We start from the raw sequence: 24,806 nt of genomic DNA on the forward strand, positions 1-24,806 counted from the left end.
TCTCACTTTGTGCGCGAGAGAGTGTTGGCACTCTCTTATTATTATTCTCTTGCCATCTTGGGACTTTGCACACACTGCAGAACACTTGGGATTTGCCACCCACTGCCCACACACACACACACACACACACACGCACACATACACAGAAACAGCGTTTCTATGTGTGGAGTGCACATGGCGACTGGTTTCTTGTAGAGCCCGTAGGGTAACCAAGCTGTGAGTAATTACCAAGGGTGACATATATTTGTTTGTGTGTGTGTGTGTGTGTGTGTGTGTGTGTGTGTGTGTGTGTGTGTGAGGGGGCTAACACTGAGGGAAATGACCTCAACATAAATACTGCAGTTTTATTATTAAAACTCCCCCGTTGATTAGGAGGCACCACCCTTCAAAGAAGAAATAATTAGAAAAGAAGTCATGATATAATCAGTCTAATATCAGAAGCTGTGACATTTACAGTTTCAACTTCAAAAGAACACAACAGCATGACTTAGTTTAAAAAAAAATTCAAATAAATGTATCAATTTGGGTGCTGACTGTAGAGTAAATACCATATCCTATTCTAACCTTATCCATAACCTTTAAGATAAAAACTGTAATGAAGAAGAATATGTTAAAGCCATTTACAATACAGCCATTATTACCATGTCTACTAATGAGATTTGATGATTAAATATTGTTTTATTTCAACCCCCATCATGAGTGAAATGTTAAGGCCTCACCTCACCTACCCAGGTAGCTGATGTTGAGGTAAACCTTGAGGTAAACAGAGGTTACCTTAGGTTACGGCTTTGCTGGTGTTTCTCAGCAGTTGGTGGAATTTGCCAGTAGACCCACTGTTTTGTGCACTCTCGTTGAAAGCTTCTCTGCAGGCTGCAGTCGGCAGATTTTTTTAAAGGTAGGCAGAGGCCTGATTGCTTAAATTTGTCAAAGAATGAAGATTATTTTAAAAGGTAAACAGTTTATTCTGTGGCGCTTCTGTCCCTTGGTTCAGTTGGTTAGCACTTGGCTAATAAAAATAAAAGACGATGCATGCAGACCAAAAGAAAAGTAAATAATTGGTGGCATGTGGTAAACCAAAGAACACAAACAAAACAAAACCTTGATTATCATCATCTCTTTTTACTTCAGTTTACACAAAAGAGTGATTTTCTATTTAACTTTTGAAGTGTTGAATCCAGCGTTTAACAGGAAAAACTTGCACACCCTTCTTCCACCATTACACATTAAATTAATCTTAAGGTAACTAAACTTAAGTTGCATGAAACAAATTGCCCTGAAATCTATGTCAGCCAAGCAAGAGGACAAGGACTTCATCAACCAACGACATCAAAATATCCCATAGTGGGAAGAGTAAAAAATTGTCAATTTTGGCTCCATAACTCTTCAAGTCCTCACAGTGAACTTGAATGTCTTGTGATGCCAGATAAGGCATGTCCCCTGCACAGTGATACGATTGTGTGTAATTAATGACACATCAAGGTCTCAAGTTTTCCAGCTAAAAATCATTTTTGAAAATATATGTGTGCGTACATAGGCATGTGTAGCCTATATGAGGCTCCATGACTCATTCTGTTAAAGACATTACAAATGACACATGGTATTAATCACAGTAATCCCATTCTCTTTATCAGTACCCACTGCTGTGCTTTAATGAGTGATCCTCACAGAGACGTTCTCACATAGACGGGGTGTTGCGGGAAGATAACCGACTCACTAACCGTCTCCTTTAGCCACATTCCTGTCAACCACTAATCATATAGTCAAGCAAAAATACACATGTGTCCTTCTAAATGGCACTTCTATTTTATATGTGTATTGAAAATGAATGAAATATGTTACATGAAGTGCAGAAGTGAGGAGCCATGATTCAAATTTTGATGGATTCTCCTATAGACTGTTGGCAATTGTTGATTTTTTCAACTGTTTGCTGATTTGCAAGTTTAATGGCCTTCAGTCACAGTGATAAAATCTATAATTATGGCTCTTTTTTTAACTGTTGTGTCATTAGCATAGTTGAAATCAGAAAAGAATTGTGTTAATGGCAAATATAACATGGTTATAACATGGCAACTCTGATGAGATTTTCCATATTCACCTGTATAAGCAGGTTACTAGGAGCCATTGTTGAATTTCATTGCTGGGCAACCTCTATCTGTCCATTTCCTTTCCATTTCATGTTTCTTATACCCATGATGGTTTACTACTGTGACTATGTCGATGAAGTTCCAGCCTGCCTGTTGCTGATACTCTCCTAAAGGTCATGGTATTATCATGATGACAAAAACTCAATATGCCTGCCACTATACACTACTATGGGTCTTGCCTGTGTAGGTAGGGACTGGTGACCTATGTGCTTGTTATGTTGGGGGACTTGTTGACTCAAGCCAAAATTTGTGTTAAGTACTCTGATGACCTCTGCTGTAGAGATTAGTGCAGCTGATAAAATGAAATCAATTTGGTAATCTGATTTGCAGTTCCATGCCTCTGATAGGCCGAGGGCCACACGTGATCTGGATTTGACATGAAATAAGTAGTTTGACACAGGGGGGAAATTATCTTAAACTGTGATATTATTTGACATTGTCCAAAGTAATCTGGAAGATAAAAAGAAAGCCAGAAGTGCTGATCTCTTATTAGTATGTGTCATGCATTATGTATTAGAATTTCAACGTGCTGTGAAAGTACAGAGCAACACTGCAACGGAACTGCTTTGTATGAGGCGTCAGTATCACAGGCCCGACAGTCGACAGTGTCAGTGGGTGAACACAGGAGGAGGTTTTGGGACAGTGAGGTCCTGCTGTGAGAGCTGCAATCACATTCGAGTGATTGTGAATCGTCTGGCTTGAAGCTTTGGGATTTAGCAGCTTGATCCTGGATATGAGGCGCAACTTTAGATATCAGTGGTTTGGAGAGGAAGACAATGAGAGGACAACAGATTTGGCAGGAGAAAGGAAAAAATAATAAGGTTTTAGCAGACATGTGCATTTCATAGCATTTGCACAACGGTGGTTATTGATCCCTCTACAGTGTGATACGGCTTCAGAACATTTCATGGTTAAATTATAATTCACAAACAACAAAACAGTTCTGTCACAATCAAAATGCAGATACAGATGCAGTTCATTCAGAAACACATCAAACGCCACCCACCCAAAAATCTTAAGACCGCGGGAAAAATTACAAGAGTTTGCATTTCGCACTGGTAGATCGTAACCAGGTTGTAAGTAGTGCTTCAAAATGCAAAAAGAAGGAACTGGAGCAAGAGACGACAGAGAGTAGGCAATTCATTGAAAACTGCATCAAGGCTGTTCATCAGCTGGTCAAAAGTTCAAGACCATGGTCTTAAAAAGTCTAAATCTGCACCCACCTAGTCTACAGTACGAATGATTGGAGAACCTTCAACAGGTTTAATGCACTGTAAACCTATAGGAGAATGTATGAAAAGAAAATCGCGTCAGTTGACCTGCGAGAAGTAGATGATTCAAAATAACCTTGAATGCGTTTTAATGCATTTTTTTTTGCAGTGAAATGTTAACACAGCAGTTCATATTTGACCATTTATTTTTTTGACATTTTAGAGCAAGCAGAGCTTCCCTTGCAGTCTTACAGCAATGGTCTCTGATGCATTATGTTGTACTTTTCTATGACTGAATTTAAATTTAGCTCGAATGCCTTCAGGTCTTCTTCATCATCTCTGAGATGTTGCTAGACCTTGTTTGGATCCACTTGTGGTCCATTTGGCTGACTGGGCATGGGGAGGAAAGGCATACAGCTGTTATAAGGTCACACGCTGACAATGTATTTCAGAGCTAAAATTAAGCCATGAGGAGGAATGGACTGACTGCAGAGCTCTGAGACAGGATTGTGTCAAAGCAGAGATCTGGAGAAGGATACACAAAAAAAGTACTGCAGCGAGGTTCACAAGGGCACAGTGGCGTCTATAAATCTTAAATGGCAGAAGTTTAGAACAAGCAGGACTTTACCCATAGCTGCTGCCTTGCCAAACAGAAAAAATAAATTAGTTTCAAATGTCATTGTGATAATCATTATGATGAGATGAGTGTAGACTGATGAGGGGAAACATTTGTTTTCTTTTATTTCAGCATGAGACTCCAACATAATAAATGTGAAAAAGTGAAGGGATCTGAACACTTTGTGAATTGTCTGCATTTCTTGTTTTTTCTAAGTCTCTCTTTCTAAGCATGGGTTTGTTTCCCCCGGCTGACGACCTCTTGCAGCTTTAGCTGAACACAGCTATCTCTGACCAAGGGGCCTGTATCTGACTCTGTAGCCTCAGCTTTTATGACTGCGAGCATCACTATCTCTGTGTAATCTCTGTAGCATGATCCCTCTGTGTTGAAATCACTGATGCCACGACTCTGTTTTTCACTACTTTTGGACCATACTGTATGTGACACACTGACTACAGCTCCCAACCATGATAAGAGATACTGCTGAAGGAATCCTATGATGCACTAAGGGGAATCAAAAGCAATATTTTTTACGCTTGCAGTTCTGCTTCTTCATCCAAAAAAACCCAAACTGATTTAAAAAAAAAAAAAAATGTTGCAGGAAAATATTTCTTTGTTACTAAATTTTGAAATATTTGGATTGGGTTTCAAGTTATGGCTTAGGGACAATAGTGTTTTACAATCACGGTTGTCCCTTAACAAGTCACACACTTTCTGTCCTCACACCCAACAAACTACAGTCTTGATTTGCTCGGTCTCAAGAAGTGCTTGTGAAGGAAACCTAATAATTGGCGCTTTTAAGCACGTTACCAAGTGTCCAGTTTTCAATTCAGGATACACAGCACACACATTAGATCAATAATGACAAGGGCAGCGATTCTGAGATATACACACGGCACTGAGCAGGGCCAACGCTGACCCTTCACTTCAACAGATGACTTCAGCAGTGAGCTGTGTGTTAGCATCTGATGATAAAACAACAATTCTATATGCGACACCAAATTGCCACGTCCAAAGAACTTGTTTAATGAGTAATTGCTATAGTAATTTATGAGTCTTTTATGAGAATGTGTGGTTAATGTTTAATGGTACATGCTTTTTAGAGTGATGGTTGTTAAGTGCTAGAATTGAAGGCAACTGTTTTTCTTTTTTAGTTCTTAAAATGTTTTGCCTCTAATTCAAGGCAGCCTACACAGACAGATACTTGTGCCTATGTTGCTGTGTTCATTTGCACTCCATAACGTAGCTATTGGTTAAATTCCTGCTGAACGCATATTGAAGTGAAGATGTGTTTGGGACAAGGGATGTGTTTTGATATTGTTCATAGCTACAGGCGGCGCAGATGGTAACCATTTTGTTATTTGAAAGGTGCTGGGCATTGGTGCCATAGGCTTCTCCATTTCAAAACGTAACACTCAGATCCTGTTCAGAGCCATTGAACAGAAGGTAAGAATGCATACACCCCCTTGCAACCTGTCATACTTGGATTGTTCAGACTGGAAACACCTAGGGGGAATACTGTGACATAGGGTGAAGGAGGTGATAGGAGGAAAATTAAAAGAGGATGGAAATTTCATCAAGGTACGCGATGAACTGTGTTTCTTATTTTAAGCAGGAACGGCTCTATAGTCTCCATAATGAGCAGCACAGTGACTCTTTCTTCCTACTTGTCGACATGATCCTCTCCTCTCCTCTGCCAACCTCCAACTGTCTCTCCCTATCATCTCACATTTGTCAGGCTCTCTTGGTTTATGTATTTTTAAATGCAATTTCGCCTATTCAAATTTAACAGTGAAAGATTGTTTTCATTAGCAAGTGACAATAAATGGGATATTTAAACAGCTGACTGGCTTTTCAATTTCACATCTCGAGCATCACAGACACGCTAGGTTCATAACAGCCTAGCCCCCAGCAGACGGAGAGACAGACAGCAAGGGGGAGAAGGGAAAGGAAGGCATGACAAAAGGACGAGGGATGGATTCACTAACTGTTAACGCAATTTGATTTTGGTCAGAGATTGAAATTGAAACATTTGCATTTAAGAGAGACAACTATGGTTGCACAATCGCATTAGGAGTGCAGGGAATTAGCTGCCCACTGGAGAACAGCAGAAGTGGATTGCACTTTGTCTTTTTTTTTCTTTTGGTTTTGTGGGTCTAATACCACAGGGTCCTTCAAACATACAACCCGTCTCATTATAACGTTCTTTATGTGTCCTCTAACTGTTTTCACTATCAGGACGTTGACATAATAACCCTGAATATATTTTTTAAAGCTTAGAAAACAAAGGGGGTTTGTATCTTTTATGTGGCTGAAGCAGTGGGAACATCAGTATCACTGTTCACTCTCTGCTGTAGCTTGATCACTGTGTTTAAATCAATAATGCCAAGATGACCACACAACTGTTGGCAGACTGATTTTTTATTTTTTTTCCCTCTTCGGGCCATCTGTGGCCCACTGTTACAGTTTCACCATGACAACGGCTCACAACCACTTTTGAGATATTGCTGTAAGAATGACACTGGGGGAAACTGATCACATTTTTCCCCCTGTTTTGGCACATGCAGTAATGTGTATTGTGTGTGCATGCTTGTTCATCTGATGTATGAACACACAAAATAATAATAAAAATTCTGGCTTTTGTCATATAGATATGTTTAAGATTACAAAAAAGTCTTGTCGTGCAAACCCTGTGTTTCAAAAGTGTTATTACTGCTGGGTAATTATAAGGCAGTGCAGTAAGTGCTCATAAACTGCTAACATGACAAGTAGATTCACCACGTCCTTTTGATGAACCAGCCTCTTGGTTCTTTAGGGGTTTTGTGGTTGTTGTTGTTTTTATATAACACATAAATGCAGCTCAGTTAAATCCAGTGATGATAAAGAAAACAAGTAGACTAACAGTAAACAAAGTCCAAGCTTTGGAAAACAGCACATAATACATGATGTGTTGTTGTTGAGTTGGTTTAATCCCATGTTTAACTCTAGTTTAATTTGAGAAACTGCTACTTTTGAAAGTTGGAAAAAGTGTTTTCCTTTTTATATATTTTCACCACAAAGTTCATAGCCAGAGTATAGTTCCTAAGTATGTGAAAAACAGGTGCCAAGCCACTAAAGCTTTAGTCTCTTCTTCCTCTGCTTCACAGTTTCTGTTTTTATTGCACTTTACTTTTGCAGGACAGGACTCTCATTTCTCTTAATGGACAGGGTAGTGTTCATAGAAACCAGATGAATTCATGCTCTCCACTCTTCCCTCTCTGTAAGCACATGTTCACTCCTTAAGTTCCATTTATAGAGCACACTGACTCAGTGGATCATTGAGAAGAGGTCCAGGCCAGAATAATATTGGTGCATCGCTTCATTTAGCCATATTTGGAAATGCTTCACCAGATACATTGTCCTTGCCAAGGCAAATTAAATAATCCACAAGCATTCTGTGGAATGCAGAAAATCATATTGGATCTATCTTTATATCCCTGCGAAGCTGGTTAAGCAGTGTTCTTGTTGTGCCGATCACAGTGTTTGTTTACTCTTATTGCAGCCAAAAGAGATCAGAGAGTTGGACAAATTCATTTTGATCTCTTCTGTTTTTACCCAAACAGGCTAATAAGTCCATGATGGACATCACATCACTGAGACTTTACGTGTAACTGGAGTGCAAGAGCTCAGCAGGGTGCTGCTTCATTTGTCACTGACAAAAGCAGTGAATGTTTCCTTGATTGCCACTTGACTAGCTGGCTGTCACTGTCTGATTGCTATAGATTATCAATATAATTACTCTGTCATTATCATTGCAAATCAATATGCCACAGTGGGTAAAAGAATGGTATGTGACACTTGGAACGCAGGCTCTGCACATTTTACTTGGATATGAATAGTTTTTTGTTTTTGTTTTTGATCAACTGGTCCAAACAATGGTGCTGTTGGTGAACTCTGAACTAGCTTGATTTTACCTTGTTAATTCCATTCAACATCAATGCAAAATTTTTATAGAAAGTAAAACGAAAAGAAATTGTTTGAATACATTTTGAACAAATAGCAGCTTTAACACTTAATTTTCTGTCTTTCTCACTTATCCCCTTTCCTCACTTTTGTCTCTTCGCTTATCGTGATTTGGCAACACACAAACAAAACTGGGTTTGAACTAAATTGAAAGTCTGCTTCAGTAATCTCCCCAACCATCAGATGTGAATCTGTCTGGGGCGGTGTTTAGCTCAGTTGGTAGAGCACCCGCCTCATGTGTTGAGGCTATAGTCCTCACTGCAGGCAGCCCCGGTTCGAATCCCGTCTTTCGAATCCTGTCTCTCTCTCGACTCTCCTGTACTTTTTTTTTTTTTCAACCTTTATTAAATCTCGAGAATCATTGAGAGCAAGCTCTCATTTTTAATGATGTCGAGAGTACAAGTCAAATACAGTATTTGCACAATTAACACAAGTAAGACAACATTAGAAGACAGTTTCATCGAGTAAACATTTACATTCATAGACACAGGAGTTTGTTATCATAGTTTTAAACTGACCCAGAGACACAAGTGTCTATAGTTTCAGTGTTAGTTGTAAATAATTCCAGGTGGATGCTGCAGAGAAGCTAAACACAGTTCTACCATATGATGTGTTTGTCCGTGGAATTTTGAGTGTCAACCAGTTACTTGAACGAGTTGAGAATGGAGTATGAGACTGACTTAGCAGGGAAGTAATATATGATGGCATTTTTCCAATTTAAGCTTCATAAATGAATAAGAGCCAGTGCCTGTCTCGTCTTAAAGCTAGAGGGGCCCAAGGCAAGGGTCCCAAAGGCAAAAAGCCCCAAAAAATATACTTAAAAAAAAGATGTGAATCTGTCTACATGTTCCTAATAAAGTGCCTATTGACTGATGAAGTAATCCTGGAATATTTACAGTCGATGTTGTTTCATCACGCTTACTAGCCACTCACTATCAAGTGTTTGTGTGTTACAATGTGGGCAATAGATAAAGATACAAATCAGACCAAAGTCCATACATATGGTTTCTCCACAAACAAACAGTGGGACAGACGTAACCGGGATTGTGTGAGTCACGAGGAAACGAGAGAGAGAAGATGATGAGAAGGTCGAGATGCTGATGAGAGATCTGACAACAGCAAAGCAACACTGAGAATGACATAATGTACCGTATGAGAAGGTCAGCTTCTTATAAACTTGTAAACAGTAATGATAGACATTTTACTTGTGAATTTGTGAGTATGTGTGATGCATATAAAGTACCCTCCCACACTTCTCTTCATCCGGTAATATTTATATAGAATATAAAATCCTCTTTTCTCTAAGATGTTAAGATTAAAAGAAGCCAATACTCTGGATAGTGTGTAATTATACACAGAGGGCACAGTTAGAATAGTTTGGTGGAAGGTTAAAGGTCAGGATGAGGAGAATACAGAGGTGTGACTCTCATTGCTATGGGTAAGCAGTCACGTCAACTCTACTGATGTCCTGGGGTGTGTGTTTGCAAATGTAGATATGAGTCCAGGTAGGTGGAGGATCTGAAATCAGAAGAAACAAGAAGTTTTCAAAACAAAAACAAAAAAGTTTGTGTACAAAATGCAACTTGTCTACAGCCTGAACAAACTTTTAGTTGTTGTTGCTGTCTGTGTGTTCTCCGGGTGTTTCGCTCTCTGTCTCTGTGTCTGCATGAGGCAGGTTGTTTGATAGAGACATGACGGCTTCACACCGTTGTGCGTATGTGGGTGTGTGTGTGTGTGTGTGTGTGTATTGACAGCTCCAGATTGCTGTGAAACGCACAGAGAGAACAGACTATTCACATTTCAGTCTGAAGCACAAGCAACATCCATCACCACTGACAGAGAGATGGGGTGTGGGGTGACAGGTGAAGGAGTGATCTTAATTCTGAAGGGGTTTTTGTTCTTTATGTTTAAAGCTTGAACACGCATCAGGTTACATTCGAAAGAAAAATATAGGGTGGGAGACAAATATAGATGATATGATATCCTCTAGTCTGCTTCTTTGTGTTTTCTCGTGTTTTTCTTCTCCCTGGCCTCCATACGACCCCTTAATCACAAACACACGCACACACACATCCAGACTCCTCTCTCTCTCTCTGTGTGCTTGTCACTCCCTTCATCCTCTATCATTTACCCACATTCATCTACCCTCAAAATTGACCATTAGCTTTCTTAACTTCCAGGATCTTTGACTTATCAATCTTTTTTATACTCTCCACTTCCCCTCCTCTGTTTCCTTTTTTACATCACATCCTCCCCTCCTCTTCCTGCAGTTCCTCTCCTCTCCCCCTCTCCCCTCCATTCCGTCTCTCTTTTTATCTGATTAGAACTAGAGTTATAACTCCGTCTAGCTGATCTATATAGTTGTCTATCCTATTTACAGGGGCATCCATTGGATTATACTGGCCCTTCTGCTTACATCTAGTTAGGCTTATAGGATTGATGGCTCACGCGCACACACACACACACACACACACACACACACACACACGGGCATGACACAAATGCACACTCACGCAAACAGCCACAAGCCACATATACAATGCGAGGCATTTACATAGAGAGTCGTAACTGTATAAATTGCAGAGGTGCATGCTTATAGAAACAGCCTAAGCCCTGAGGGGAAGCGTGCACCTTGGGTTACATTTGCACTCATCAGTTATTATATTGTCATGGGAAATATAAATGTTGGATTTGCACTGATAAAATACATGATAATATCTAACATCACAAAGGGTGAAGTATAAAGGCTGAACATTATACTGATATCATATCATACATGTCCATGTGTGGAGGACCACTCTACATTTCTTTGCATAAAAGAGAATGATTCCCCCAGGATGAACTGCATATGATAATGTGACTTTACATAATAATTCATGAACTCCAAGTATGGATTTCTTCTTAATGTATTGAATACTCTTGAAGTCCAGTTATATTTTCAGAGATTTCACTGCCTGGCAAATAAATGAAATGTGCACAAATCACAAAACAGTGAAGTGAGTATTGGCATTGAGTGATTGTGATTAATCAGGTAATTTGCTGGGTGGTGTTGCACACTTGAAAAACAACAGGGTGATATTGCCTTGGACACACTCCCCGACTTCTCCCATTAGAAATACTTCTAGCAGAATGAAAAGCCTTTATATTCCAGAAACGCCAAGACTCATGGGAGCTCCGTGATCAGGCACAGTGCTGTATGTAATTTAATGGCTGTTGTGGCCTTAGCACATTTCTGTCTTCGCTGTCCCAGAATACCCTGGGTAGATGTTGTTTCCCTTCTAGTGGAGCTTGCTCTGTGGCTGTCACTGCATTTATTAGTTTGCTGCTTGGTGCCAGCCTGCACATCCACTTCACCGTTGAGCCAGTCTATAGCTGGAGGAGAAGTGGAGGAGAAGGAGAAGTGTGATTCCACTCTAATTTTGTGCTCTTGACTTGAAGAGATTGCTCAGGCAATAATTGCGGACCCTTTGCTCTGGGTAAATCAGTCTAAATGGAACAGGCCTGGTTGATGCTACTCTACTTGACTGACTCTGTTTCTTCCTACTTCTGATTTTCTCCGATGCTCAAGTGACTGTTAAATAGACTTGATAGAGGACACACATGCAAGCAAAATTGTACACACATACATGGAGAAGATGTTCTTCTAATAGTACTCAAAGAAATGACTCCCTCTCCAAACTGCATAAATGAATTCTATTAAGCAGTAAATGGGAGGAATTTTGGACTTTTACAGGAATGCTCGTTGAGTAAAAACCCAAACCTTGACTCCCACACAAGTAAACAAATTAATTGAATTAATGTTGATTTTAATGTCTGAAATTAGTTGTTTTGACTCAATTAATATCCTAAAGGGCATTAGTGCAAGGTTCCAAGAAGGAAATGGCAATTTTATCTTTGAGCCTATTTTCATTTGATAATTACATAGGCTACAGTCTGTATGCATATAAAACAGTTATCAATTATCAGGTAGACTAAAATATCATAACTGTTTATTAACATGATCTTAGTATGCCTTGTATTATGTATGTGTATAGCATATATTTTTATACGAGTAGAACTAAACTTAAGACAAGCAAAACACAAAACAAACAAACAAGGTGGAAGCCACAGTGTGACTAACTGTCACTGAGGAGACACAACTCCACCTACAAACTCTTGCAAGGAGTCCTGCCAAGACAGTCACCCCTACCATCTCTCCTGGACCATCATAAACTATACAGTATGCCCTCCAGTTCCCAATCAAAGCTGAGGTAAGCCTAGCATTAAGTAATAAGATAAACCTCCTATGACCCACATGCTATCTTATCTTGCAGACACATAATTGCAGTGTGTGTCTTGTGAATATACGTTTACATGTTGCACCGACTCATATTCTCTCTCTCTCTCACACACACAAACACACACGCACACACACACACACACACTTCTTCCTCTCTCTCGTCCTCTCGCCACCATCTTCTAGGTTTACCTTGGTGTTCACAGAGCCTGCCATTACATTGTTTAATTGTGCATCCAAATTATTTTTACTCCATGATTTCACAGTGTGCTGTTGCTCACCAACAATGTGTCTAATTTGCCAAGTTTTTTGCTGCACTGTTATGAAAAAATGTTGCTTTGCCGCCCTCGTGTCTCTATTTAAAGACCAGTTTTTGTGTTCCTTGTGGTGGACGGTGGGCAGGCCATCCTACTGCTCCCTCAGCTCCTCTCACCAGGTCATTCATGTGTTCTTCTGACATGTTAGCTGATTCTTTATCAAACTTACCCACTGTAAGATTTGTAAGTGTTCTTCAATCTCTCTGAAGTGCTGCAACAGTGGCTCCATCACAGATGGTATTTATCTAATATATGAACTGACACGTAACATTTCATAGGAATATAACTTTTTCTTTGGAAAATGTCATTTCTGCAAAGAAAACACTGAATCTTCTCAATGTAATTTGAATCCTGTAGGTGAGCTGCCTTATTCATATACTGCTGATCTTGGACCTTTTTTGAGAAGAGAATTATGCAAACGGACACACACGCATTCACATTTCACCCAGTAATGAATAAGAAAGATTAGTCTGTGTTTCCTCTATGAAATCCAACAGCACATTAATTTAATTCTGCTGTTAGAAAATATTTGATGAAAATGAAAGTTCCTTTGAAGCAGACACATCCTTTCTGTCATACAGGAGACTGAAAACTCTTGATGGTATTTGACAAAAGAATATTAGGTATAATACTTTCTCGGAAATGCCTCACACAGCTGAAACTGACTTCCCTCAGATAAATTCAAATAATTAATAATAGTTTATATTAATATTACCCACAGGGCCACTAGTAGGCTAATGGCTTCGTCACACTGATTTAAGTAAGTAAGAAAGAAAGAAAGAAAGAAAGAAAGAAAGAAAGAAAGAAAGAAAGAAAGAAAGAAAGAAAGAAAAAGAAATAAATAACCTATGGCTTCTATTGTGTCTAAAGCAAAGCATATCTAAGTAACATAAATTTAAAAAAGTTTTTTTCTACGTCATTATCGACGTCACCTTCCGGCGGAGACTGCAGGTGTCTTTAATGAAACACACCTCCAGCAAAAAAAAAAAAACATTAGAAAGATTTAAACTTGATATTGAATATCCTGTGATTTCTGTGGTTTGTCTGATGAATCTATAACACATTTATTTTTTCATTGTTTATATTCTCAAATGTTTTGGTTAAATGTACAAAATTTTATTGAAAACAAAACTGGACATTCACTACAACTAGCCTACATGAAAAGGACATTTTGTTTTACTTTGAAAATAACAAAATGGAAAATTATTTTATTTTTTTTGTACAACTTGTTTTATATTTAGGTAAATTTCACATAGAAGGACAAACAGCAAACCAAATTTTACACTTTTTTTTTACAGGAACTTTATCAAAACAGCACAGACATTAATGGACTTCAATTTCCAAAAGCTTTAAAAACAAACTCTATTTTGCAGAAATTTCTAATTAGCCTAATTAATGTTTTTTTTCTTTTCTTTCTCTCTCTTTGTATTTATACCTTTATGTAGGCTATTTTCTCTCTTCCCCTGACTTGACAGTTTTTGTTATGTATAATTATTAATAAAGTTAAAAAAAAAAACTAAAAAAAATAATGAAACACACCTGCTGGGTCGAGCTAAATGCTAATTTCTGTTGGGTCGGTCCTCTCTGTGGCTTCCTCTCGGCTGTTCCTGCTTATCTCTGCTGCTGTGAAAGCTCAGGTTGAAAAGTTGAAGGAGCGTGATGAGTGGCGCGTTGTTGCGTTGATGTTTCCCGAGCAGGGAAGTTGGATGTATAGCAGCAGGGTATTATGGAGGACCCCGCGGTGCAGGAGGACTACAGGCTGACGTTCAGACAGGTGAGTAGGCGACAGCAATGACTCGGTGTGCAGCATCAACTACTCTGTTAGCAGCTACGTAGCGTTTGTGTGGGTTTGTCACCGCAGTGGGTGCACAGTAGCTATATGTTGTTTACATCCCTATATTTGCTGTTGCTTTATTCTGCTCTTAATTGTTCAGCCAGTGGCAGCTAGAGTAGATTTAGCTCAATAATGTTGCATTTAATCTATGGACACCCGCCGAGGTGTCTGGCCTTTCTATTATTCTGCGTAGGTTATGTCTATGGTACATAACCAGCACGCAATACGGTTAAACAGCAGGACACTCCAAGGTGTCATGCAATAGTCTGCTCAAACAAAGCACAAAGAGCAAATAGGTGCTTTTATACAGCCACATATTGCTCTTGGCTCCCTTACCCACTTCTGATGTAGCTGAAATGACAGTAAGTCCACACTCACTCCAGTGTGGTCAGCTAACTGTCCAGCATGTTTCATTGCCAGCCAGACCATAATATTGTTGACCCCTCTCCATCTGTGTGTATGTATCGGCTTTGTCTGTGTCCATATTGTTCCTCTCCTCTATGTAACTGCATTTCCCCCAATATCTCCCTCTCTCCTACTGTCTGTCTATGTCTCTCCACTGCCCCAGGTTCACGTCACACCATAACAGGATTCATATAAGTCAAGGGTTAGATAAAGAGCAGTGGGAGGGACTCAAATAAAAGAGGAGAGAATCCTCCTTTTCATCTCGCTGTCTCTATAAGTGCTTGTAGACCGAGATGGGGCCTTGTGACTGCGCCGCAGGTCTCTGCAAACCACTGCTATAATCCTGTTTCCCCTTTCACACGCTCTATGATAGACTACTTTGGGCTTCGTTCATGCTCTGAAATAGTCTGTATGAGCTATTTCATGCATGTTGGGTTTCGTTGTTTGCCTGTTTGTCTGCACCCCGAGTGCCGGGTTACGTCGTGAGATAGTGTGTGTGCATGTGTGTTGGTCAGTGGGTCCGGCAAAATGGATAGTGATGATAAATAGTCGACACAGATACCCCAGAGGTCATTGTGGGAGCATGGTGCATTACTGTGATTGAAGCCGATAATGCACCAACAGACTCCGTGCTGTGCCCCTTCTAACCCAATCACAACTTTGCTGATGGCGAGTCCCGCCATCTGTGCTTCTTTGATTGGATGGAGGAGTGATTGATGTGCACTTGAACCTATTCCAGTGAGTTATTGTGGCCTGCTGTAGTCTTTAAGACAAGACCCTGTGGTCATTTTTCACTTGTGGACGCCAGTATGTTGTACTTTCCTGTCTCATCCTGCATTCATTAACGCCTCGGTGCTTAGCTGAAATGCCATTGTATTGGTTCATAGTTAGAAATCCCATAATCATTTCCCCTCCTGTCCCATGAAGTCTGATACTACGCTCTACAATCTTCCAAGGAAATTGACTGCAAAATGAATCTGAAAAGTGTCAACTGGTTTCAAAATGCTCATTACTTTGAAAATAACTTTTTCTAGCTTCAGCAGTAAATAGTTTCACAAATATGTCATTGAAGAGGGAAAAATTACTACAAAATCCAGATAGGAAGCACATTAAACTACAACAACCGTGGCAGAGCACATACTCAGTTTACATCCGGATACATATCACTATCACTGCACTCAGGTTTTTGACTGACCACACAGCTGCACTGGCCACTTCAGCAATGCTGTGAAGTTCTGCACCCAGTGTAATTTCAGCATCCACTTAATGTCCATGCCTGTGATGTCCACATGATACTCCAGGCCTTCCTCATTCGTTTAAACTCCATCCATTCCCCCATCTGCCGACTTGCAAATGAAGGCAGGAGTGGGGAGGAGGAGGAGGAGGAGGAGGATTCCCTATTAAAACTGCACTTTAAGTGATGAAGGTTTTACATAGCAGCAAAAGGGAGATGTTTACAAATCAAAATGACTTCCGTTCCCACAAATCTTGCAGGGCGATGCCAGTAAAATACACAGCATGCTCATGTTTACCAAGCCAGTGTGTCTGTGACGCATGCCCATGTCCATTATTCTGACCGTTCAACACTTCATTCAGTCTGTTTACCCCCACTAACAACAAACAGCCTCAGCTCTTATTTCCCTGCCTGTTTGAAATGAGCCATGCTTCCATTTGTGCTTGTGTGTGCATCTCATTGAGCATGCATGTGTGTGCGGATTATTTTTTCCTTTGCATACGATTGTCCCAGTGTGTGTGTGTGAGCGTCTGTGTTATATGTACTGCAGAGAATAGTGGAAACATCGCTCCAGTAACTTGCTGCATAATTCTTGGTGCCAAGGGAGACTCGCCTGGTTGGTTCATTTCTATGGAGAGATGTCTCCCAGTGTTTGAAGAGGCTAAAATAGAACAGTACAAAGCATGTCAGGGAAAAAAAAAAGAAAAAAAAGAAAATCAGTATTCCCGCCACACACTCTACACAGTGCAGCCAGGGAATAGCTGCTAGTCTGTCTGCCTGACTGACTTGACTGATATTTTTTGCAACCCACAAGAAAAACTAACTAACTAAATAAATAAATAAAACAACAATAATGGGAGGGTCTTTTTTTTTTTTTTATCTTTGAAGTGGTTATAGTCAGAGATTTGAGAGTCTGTGAAATATTTCTACCTCTCGCTGCACAGTCCTCCATTCTTGATGCTTTTTAGTCAGCTGTGTCAGTCTCTTTCCATGAATCCCAAAAGCACAGGAAAACATAGTCAAGCTGTGCTTCTGCATCAGAAGCTCACAGCTAGCCACACACGGGAGAAAATATTTTATTCATGTTCATTTTATGAACATAAATAGTATGCCTGATAAAAGTCTAATGAAGCAGTCTCAACTAACAGCACGTCTACAGACAATGCTGATGAAAAAATATTGAGAGTGGGTGGAAGAATACTCTCGTGGTTCAATTTCTTAATTCAGCATTACAGTAAATTATTAGTATGATGATAGAGTAATGTCATACACACAACTCTACTTGTATTTATTTGAATAGTGACTTAGTGACAAATATGATGTGTGTGGTCTATCCATGATGGGTGCATTTGTGTTTGTGTTTTCAGTGTCTGATGTGAGTAGGTGAAATGGACATTATTAATATAATAAAAATATAATGGTAGATAATGTCATGAGAATATGTAATAATGATACTTTACATTCAGTAGCTGATTAATTTACATGAGAAATGTTTTAATGCATTTCTACCACACAACCTCTCACCACTCAATTCATCATCATTACAGGAGTGAGGATGCAGCTGACTGTTGGTGTGGAGACACTTTGAATATGTGGACAGATGATCACTGCAAAGTCGCTTATCTTTGTGTCACTTTGCATTACGTCCTGCTGACTGAATGACTGCTTTATTCAGCTGAATGGGACGGTACATCATGCACAGCCGCAAAAATGTTCAGATGAGTCATCTTGCTTGTCCTGGGTAAGCACAGTCTTCAAGAGTTTTGAACTGTGTGTCTATGTTACAGTAGGTGTTTGGGCGTCGGGTTGGTTTGATTCATAGATGATTGCAGGTAGCAAACAATTTGTATTTTTAGCTTTGTCAGTGTGGGGTTGGTGTATACCAAACCAACATACCAACTGTGGAGGCAGTGTTGAGATTATATATGACAAGGTTGCACTGCATATTTGATAGGGCTAAACAGAATTTTTATTAAAAAATAATAGTGAGTGAGAGATTCATACAATGGCAACAGTAACATGGTAAATTTAGAACATATGTGTTTTATTTTTGTATTTATCTGGGCAGGGGCATTGATGCATGCATATCAGCCTTGGATGCTTCAGATCAAAAACTCTTCTGCCATCTGAAGTACTGCAGAACATCACTGTAATATGCTATTTCTAACTTTATAAAACCCGTGCCTTATGGGAATAAGTTAGTTTAAGAGAACTATCCGTCCTATACCACATAGTGTAAGTACAAGATGTTTTTTTGTAGATTTTTTTTGTAATTGATCTGATCTGATCTGACTGCTTGTACAATGTGTTGGTGCTGAGATGCCCAAATGCTCTGGTATAACAGACATAGTATATCCAATACAGACCTGTAAACATTCAGGCTGGACACCAGACATGATATGCTGGTATTAAGTGGAAGTGAAACAAGAAAAATTGGATTCAGTTATTTGTTGCCTCCACTCAATTAAAGGTAATTTGTTATTACAGTACTTAAGTGAGTTGAACACATTTATGGGTTGCAGTTCCATATTACTGACAGTTTGGTTTGGAAATATAAAAGCAGAGTAGATGGGAGAAGGTGAAAATTTGTCAGTGTCGGACAAAGAGAATTGGTGCATGTGGCTATTTCCTAGAGGCATACCAGTGTAAGCTTGATTCATATTGAACTGGCAAGAATACCACTTCATTTTTGGCCAGTGCTCCAGGGGTTGTCTATTTTTTTTTTCCTTTTCCTTCCTCTGTTTCTGTTCTTTGACCTCAGATCCCTGTCGCTGAGTCTTTTCCACTCCATCTTCCTCTCCAAGTACTCTCTGCATCACTGCGTCACTCCTGCCCCCTCAACCCCATAACAAGGGCCAGAGGTGATGCCCTGTATACCTTCATCCAATCAGTACATGTCTTAGTGAATTGTGGTTGTGTAGCACTCTTTTTTTCTGTGTAGTAGAGCTGCAGAAAAAAAAACAGAGAAGGACCTAACAAATATTACACTGATGAATTCTTCACCTTGAGCCTGACCATATATATCTAGAATGAATATTTTCAATATCTATGATACTGCCGTTTTAAATATAGATCCATTATTTATAGAAATATCAAATTTAATATCAGATATCTAAAATGAAAAATCATCCAGATATCCATAATGTAATTTCAAACATTCAAAATATCTGAATTGGCATTTTAACTTGTAAAAATGGGAGCCTCCTGTCTCCATGAGCTTGATTGGTCCTGAAGAAGCGGAGGCATGTTGACTTTTATTTATTGTACAGGCGCTCTGCAGCTTCACGGAGGAAACCCCACTGAACACAGGGGCTGAGCAGTTGGCCGCCACTACACGTGTGGGCGGCTGTGGCTGTATGTGAACAGAGCCGAAAGGATGAATGCGACAGAAACAGTTAAAAGCGCGTTGAGTGGTTCAAGTGATTAGAAAAGCGATATAAGTGCAAGTCCATTAACCATCCATTTACCATTTACCAGAGACTTGACGCAAAATGGCGCACTCAAAGTCTTTTTATGTGCGCAAGTTTTGAGTCTGATTAAATGGCATGTGAAGCTCAAACTTTTTGTGTAACTGCTACATTTGTCGAGATCCCCAGTTATTTTTTGTTTTGGGGACCAGATATCTGACCAAGACTTTGGGCCTCATGCAATAACAACTCATGCAGACACTTTGCAGTGCAGAGCTGTTTTGATAGCATGTCTGGCAGCTGTAGTTATTAATATTTTCTGTTCCCAGATAGAACTGACACTCCTAAGTCTGCTGATTTACAAAAGTAGAACTTGCAACTCTGCAGTGTGAAATACTTATTTTTAGGCTTTGATCATGTATTTGCGAATAAAACTTAACTGCACTAGGAATGGCGGCCTGCCACTCCTAAATGAATGTAGAGGAAACACTGTGTATATTTCAACTTCTCCCTCCGTGGTTTGTATATATTGTACATATATATGGTCGCACTCGCAGCCTTTTGCTCCGCCGTTGTTTATCAGTGAAGAAGTGTGAACAGGCGTCAGGTGCTAACCACGTGATAACGTCATAAGTACAGGAGCCCCAGGTGATCAATGCTCATGAGCTCACGTTTCACAACTTCAACAGGCTGAAAAAAGCCTCAAATCTGGATTGAAAACTACGTTTTCAGGCAAACACATTTACCAAAAACAATGCTTATTACAGGTTTGAATATTTAGAGCTGCCCCATATTCATTCGAATATCTTTTTTGTTAAATTCAAATTATTTTCGAAAAACGAAGTTTGATGTCAAAGCCCTAGTGTATATGGACTTATATAGCTGAAATGACCAGCTCATGATGAGTTTGAACAAACATAAGCAGATGCTCTCATGTGAGTCCCTCTGTGTTGCTTTATTTTCCCCCAGGACTTTTAGTACCTGCTTTGACTTATTCATTACAATTCCTTCAGCCTTTCTTCAGCATGAGGCAAACTGCAATCCATTAGGGCCAAAGGTTATGGTCTCCATGTCTTTTAACAACCACAATCCAGTCAGCACATGTCGGGGTGAACTGCAGGTTTTATAGAAATGTGGAAGACTTGGGGAAGAGTGGCAGAGATGTGGGGAGGCAAGAGTAGTGACGGATGAGATATGAGAACCAAGAGAGATATGAAGAGAGAGGTGTGAGGGTTGTGATGGAGAGTGGAATGGTTGCCAGGGTTACGGTCAGGGTTGCGACCCCTTATGTCAATCCATCCATTTGGAGCATATTGCAAAGTAAGAGGATTGGATTTTTATGGAGATGGATTTCATCTGCTGGAAAGTGCTCTCTCTGTCTCTTCCTCTCTCCACCTCCTGCACTTCTCACTACCCCTCTGTTTTCATTTGATTTTATTCTAATCTTTTGTCACCTTACTGGGAAGTTTTCTCCTACTTACCTCCTTCCCTTTCATCTCTCCTTGCCCTCCATCTTCCTCTCAACCATTCTACTGTATGTGTGTTCGGTCACATCAAGATCAACATAATCTCCTGTGATATTTTCCAAATGCCACGTTGTTTCTCCTTAACAACACATAAAGTATTTGTGTGTGTGTGTGTGTGTATTATATATAGTGTATATATAGCTTTCCTCTGTGCTTTTGTATCTGTCAGTGGGTTTCAGTCAGAAGTGACAGAGCAGCTGTAATGGAGACACGTTAGCTGCTTTTTTTTCCTCCTAAATATCACACTTTGCACTTCCCATCTGCTGTACACAGAGGCTGGTAGAATGTGATTGTACTTTGATGCTGTTTGATGTTCTCCATTATAGAGGTATAGAGGTGGAGAATATTTTTCTTCTTTGCTGCAGCAGCAAATGCATTTTGTCGTAAATGTAATTGCAGTCATCTATTGACATAAAGATGACATGCTGTGAAATGATGCATCTGGCAAATCACAAAAAAGATGCTAAAGATATCAGTAAATTCCTCCAAACAATATTTGATTCTCTGAAATGTCCAGTCCTCTTGTTTAATAAGAATTTGTTGTGACTACAGTATTTCGCAATCACAGGACAAGGTTAAGAAAGATAGAGATAATCAGTTTGACTCGAAGAATGCTGGACATCAACCTTCACTGCTGCCACTTTATTCTACCAACAAGTAGAAGAGTATCGTCACTGGTCATCGTGGGCTACAATTTGGACAGAGAATCTTTGCCTTTTTTTTTTTTTTAGCTTGTGGGCCTTAATTATAATCAAGCCTCTGAAGCACAGGTGTGATTGCTATACGAGTCATGATTTGGAAGTTGGAATGGTCATTTCTGCATTTCATATTCACTGAAAAACAATATGTCTGGAGAATATGATTTCATGATGATTTAGATTTATATGTTAACTTTTGTTTTACTTCAGAAAAGCATCTCTGAACCAGCTCCATGCTCTGCTTAGAGTTTTCAACAGGCATGAAAATTAAAACCCAACATGGCTTGACCCACTAGTGTTGAAACCCGGACCCGACGTGGCCTGACTCACTAGCATTATTTATTTTTCAGCCTGAAACAGCGCGTCCAGTAGGGTTGGTTGCAGAGGTGGCAGAAGTACTCATATTCTGTACTTAAGTAGAAGTACAGATACATGTGTAAAAAATACTCTGGTAAAAGTAGAAGTACTGATTCAACTCCTTTACTTAAGTAAAAGTAAGAAAGTACAGGCTCTGAAATGTACTTTCAAAGTAAAAGTAAAAAGTAAAAATGAATTTTTGCCGTTAATGAAACCTACATCATTTGATAATTTTGTTAAACAAAAAAAGTTCAGACAGAATTATCAAGATTGAACTGACCAGAGGCAGTGTTTCCCAACGTTTGGGCCGCCACAGACTCTCACAAAATAATAACAATAAGAATTTTTAAACAGCGTTTCACCACCTCTCATCTGCCAGTCAGTCCACCTGCCGTCTCTCTCGCGTGCGGTCGCACACACACGCACATGCGCGCACGCGCATGTACACACAGACACGGGCACATGGACAGGTTGCACTTTGCCGCTCGTGAACGGTAAATGCGTTATATCGCGCAGATTGTACAGTGTTCAACCCCCCCCCCCCCGTCGGACCATCGCTTCCTTCCTCCATGCTGCTGCCTCCATGTCGCTGTTGCAGTAGCTACAAGTTGGTAACTCGGTTCTCTCTCTACCGCCCCTCCTCCCTCCCTCCCTCTTCTTCTCCCTCTTTCCCTCTCTAGTTTGTCACGTCTTTTACCGGTGCTTTTACGTCGTGTCAAAAAAAAAAAGTAACGAGCCTGTTTTTACAATGTAAGGAGTATATGCAAAAAGGGGGCTGCCGCTTCACCCGGCTGGCTCTCTGCCAAGGTGCTGGAGGTATCAAAAAGTGTCCAAACTAAAGGGAAAAATCTCCGCACACTTGGATCTATGCAATTTACTTTATTGAGGCTAAGCTTTCGGTCTCAGACGACCTTCATCAGAGCAATACACTGAGACAATGGACAGGCAGGTAGAAAAACACACACACTCCCCAATCCAATCAGTGATATGCAATACACCTGTGTGCACCCTGATGGTGGAAGCTCCACCTCTTGGAACCTGCAGTTTACAGGGTGAAACACAGTCAATTCATTTTTTTCTTAAACAATCTAGAAAAAACACATATGCAAACATGAAACACCTATAAGAAAAAAAGGAAGAAAAAAGAAAACCAGTACATTAATCGAGTGAAGAGCTATGAATGGGTATCAGGCTAAAAGCCATCATAGTCTCTACATTCTAGAAAAATGTCTTGGATTACAACATAACATGCATATCGAAATCCTCGTTCAGGCCCATTGGTTGAAGTGTGTCTAGAGTATCTATCCAGAATAACTCCCGTTGGCATAGCCTTCTGTCCACATCTCCTCCTCTTGGCAATACAATGCGCTCAATGCCCTGAAATCGTAAAGAGGAGATAGGATGAGAAAAATCATTAAAGTGGCGGGCTACAGGATAGTTCACATCATTACGTCTGATGGAGCTCTTGTGCTCACTAATTCTTTGTTTTAACATGCGTGTGGTTTTACCTATATAGATCTTATCACAAGGGCATTTTAGTAAATAGATAACATTTCGATTTCGATATGCATGTTATGTTGTAATCCAAGACATTTTTCTAGAATGTAGAGACTATGATGGCTTTTAGCCTGATACCCATTCATAGCTCTTCACTCGATTAATGTACTGGTTTTCTTTTTTCTTCCTTTTTTTCTTATAGGTGTTTCATGTTTGCATATGTGTTTTTTCTAGATTGTTTAAGAAAAAAATGAATTGACTGTGTTTCACCCTGTAAACTGCAGGTTCCAAGAGGTGGAGCTTCCACCATCAGGGTGCACACAGGTGTATTGCATATCACTGATTGGATTGGGGAGTGTGTGTGTTTTTCTACCTGCCTGTCCATTGTCTCAGTGTATTGCTCTGATGAAGGTCGTCTGAGACCGAAAGCTTAGCCTCAATAAAGTAAATTGCATAGATCCAAGTGTGCGGAGATTTTTCCCTTTAGTTTGGACACAATGTAAGGAGTAGAAAGTACATATTTTTGCGTATAAATGTAGGGAGTAAAAGTAAAAAGTCGTCAGAAAAATAAATACTCAAGTAAAGTACAGATACCTGAAAAATCTACTTAAGTACAGTAACGAAGTATTTGTACTTCGTTACTTGCCACCTCTGGTTGGTTGAGAACTGTAGCTCTGCTGTGCATTGTGGGAGCACAGTGTTCTTCTGGGGTAATAGGGCACTATGAGCTCTCTCAGATATGAGGGTGCCTGACCATTAAGGGCTTTGTGAGTGAGGACAAAGATTTTAAATTCTACTCTGGATTTTACTGGCAGCCAGTGCAGAGAAGCTACTATGGGAGAAATGTGTTTGTTTTTTTTAGTTCCTGTCAGTACACACACTGCAGAATTTTGGACCAGAGACAGGACTGATACTAAGGACACTTAAGAACAGTGTGCACCCCCCTTTTTTCCTGTTCACATTGTTTCTTTGGTCTACCACCTTTTCACATTTGCAGGATGTGCACATTTCTGGATCAAAGGCAATTGTCCAGCAAATACATGGACTAGAACATGGACTTGTGAGTCAACAATTTAAATGGGTTAAAGCACATCAGAGATCATAGTGTATATATCGTATCATATCAAATCAAAGAGTGATATGATCCTTCAGATTGTTTCATCCATTAACCCTTTATTGTGTAACAATCCTACAAATACAGTGAAAAGGATCATGTATTATTTCTAAAAATGCTTTTCTGTAAATTTCTAAGCCTATTACATAACAGCTTAGTCTGACAAAA

At 39.8% G+C, this 24,806-nt stretch overlaps 1 protein-coding gene across 2 annotated transcripts in view; it reads left to right on the forward strand.

Moving 5' to 3' along the window:
• The window catches only part of nlgn1 (neuroligin 1), a 328,368-nt gene that overhangs the window by 162,555 nt on the left and 141,007 nt on the right, over window positions 1-24,806 (forward strand). The window lies entirely within an intron of this gene.

The sequence above is a fragment of the Trachurus japonicus genome, chromosome 4 (genome assembly GCF_045865225.1).
Source record: "Trachurus japonicus isolate A0001 chromosome 4, Traja_1.0".
Taxonomy (NCBI): Eukaryota; Metazoa; Chordata; class Actinopteri; order Carangiformes; family Carangidae; genus Trachurus; species Trachurus japonicus.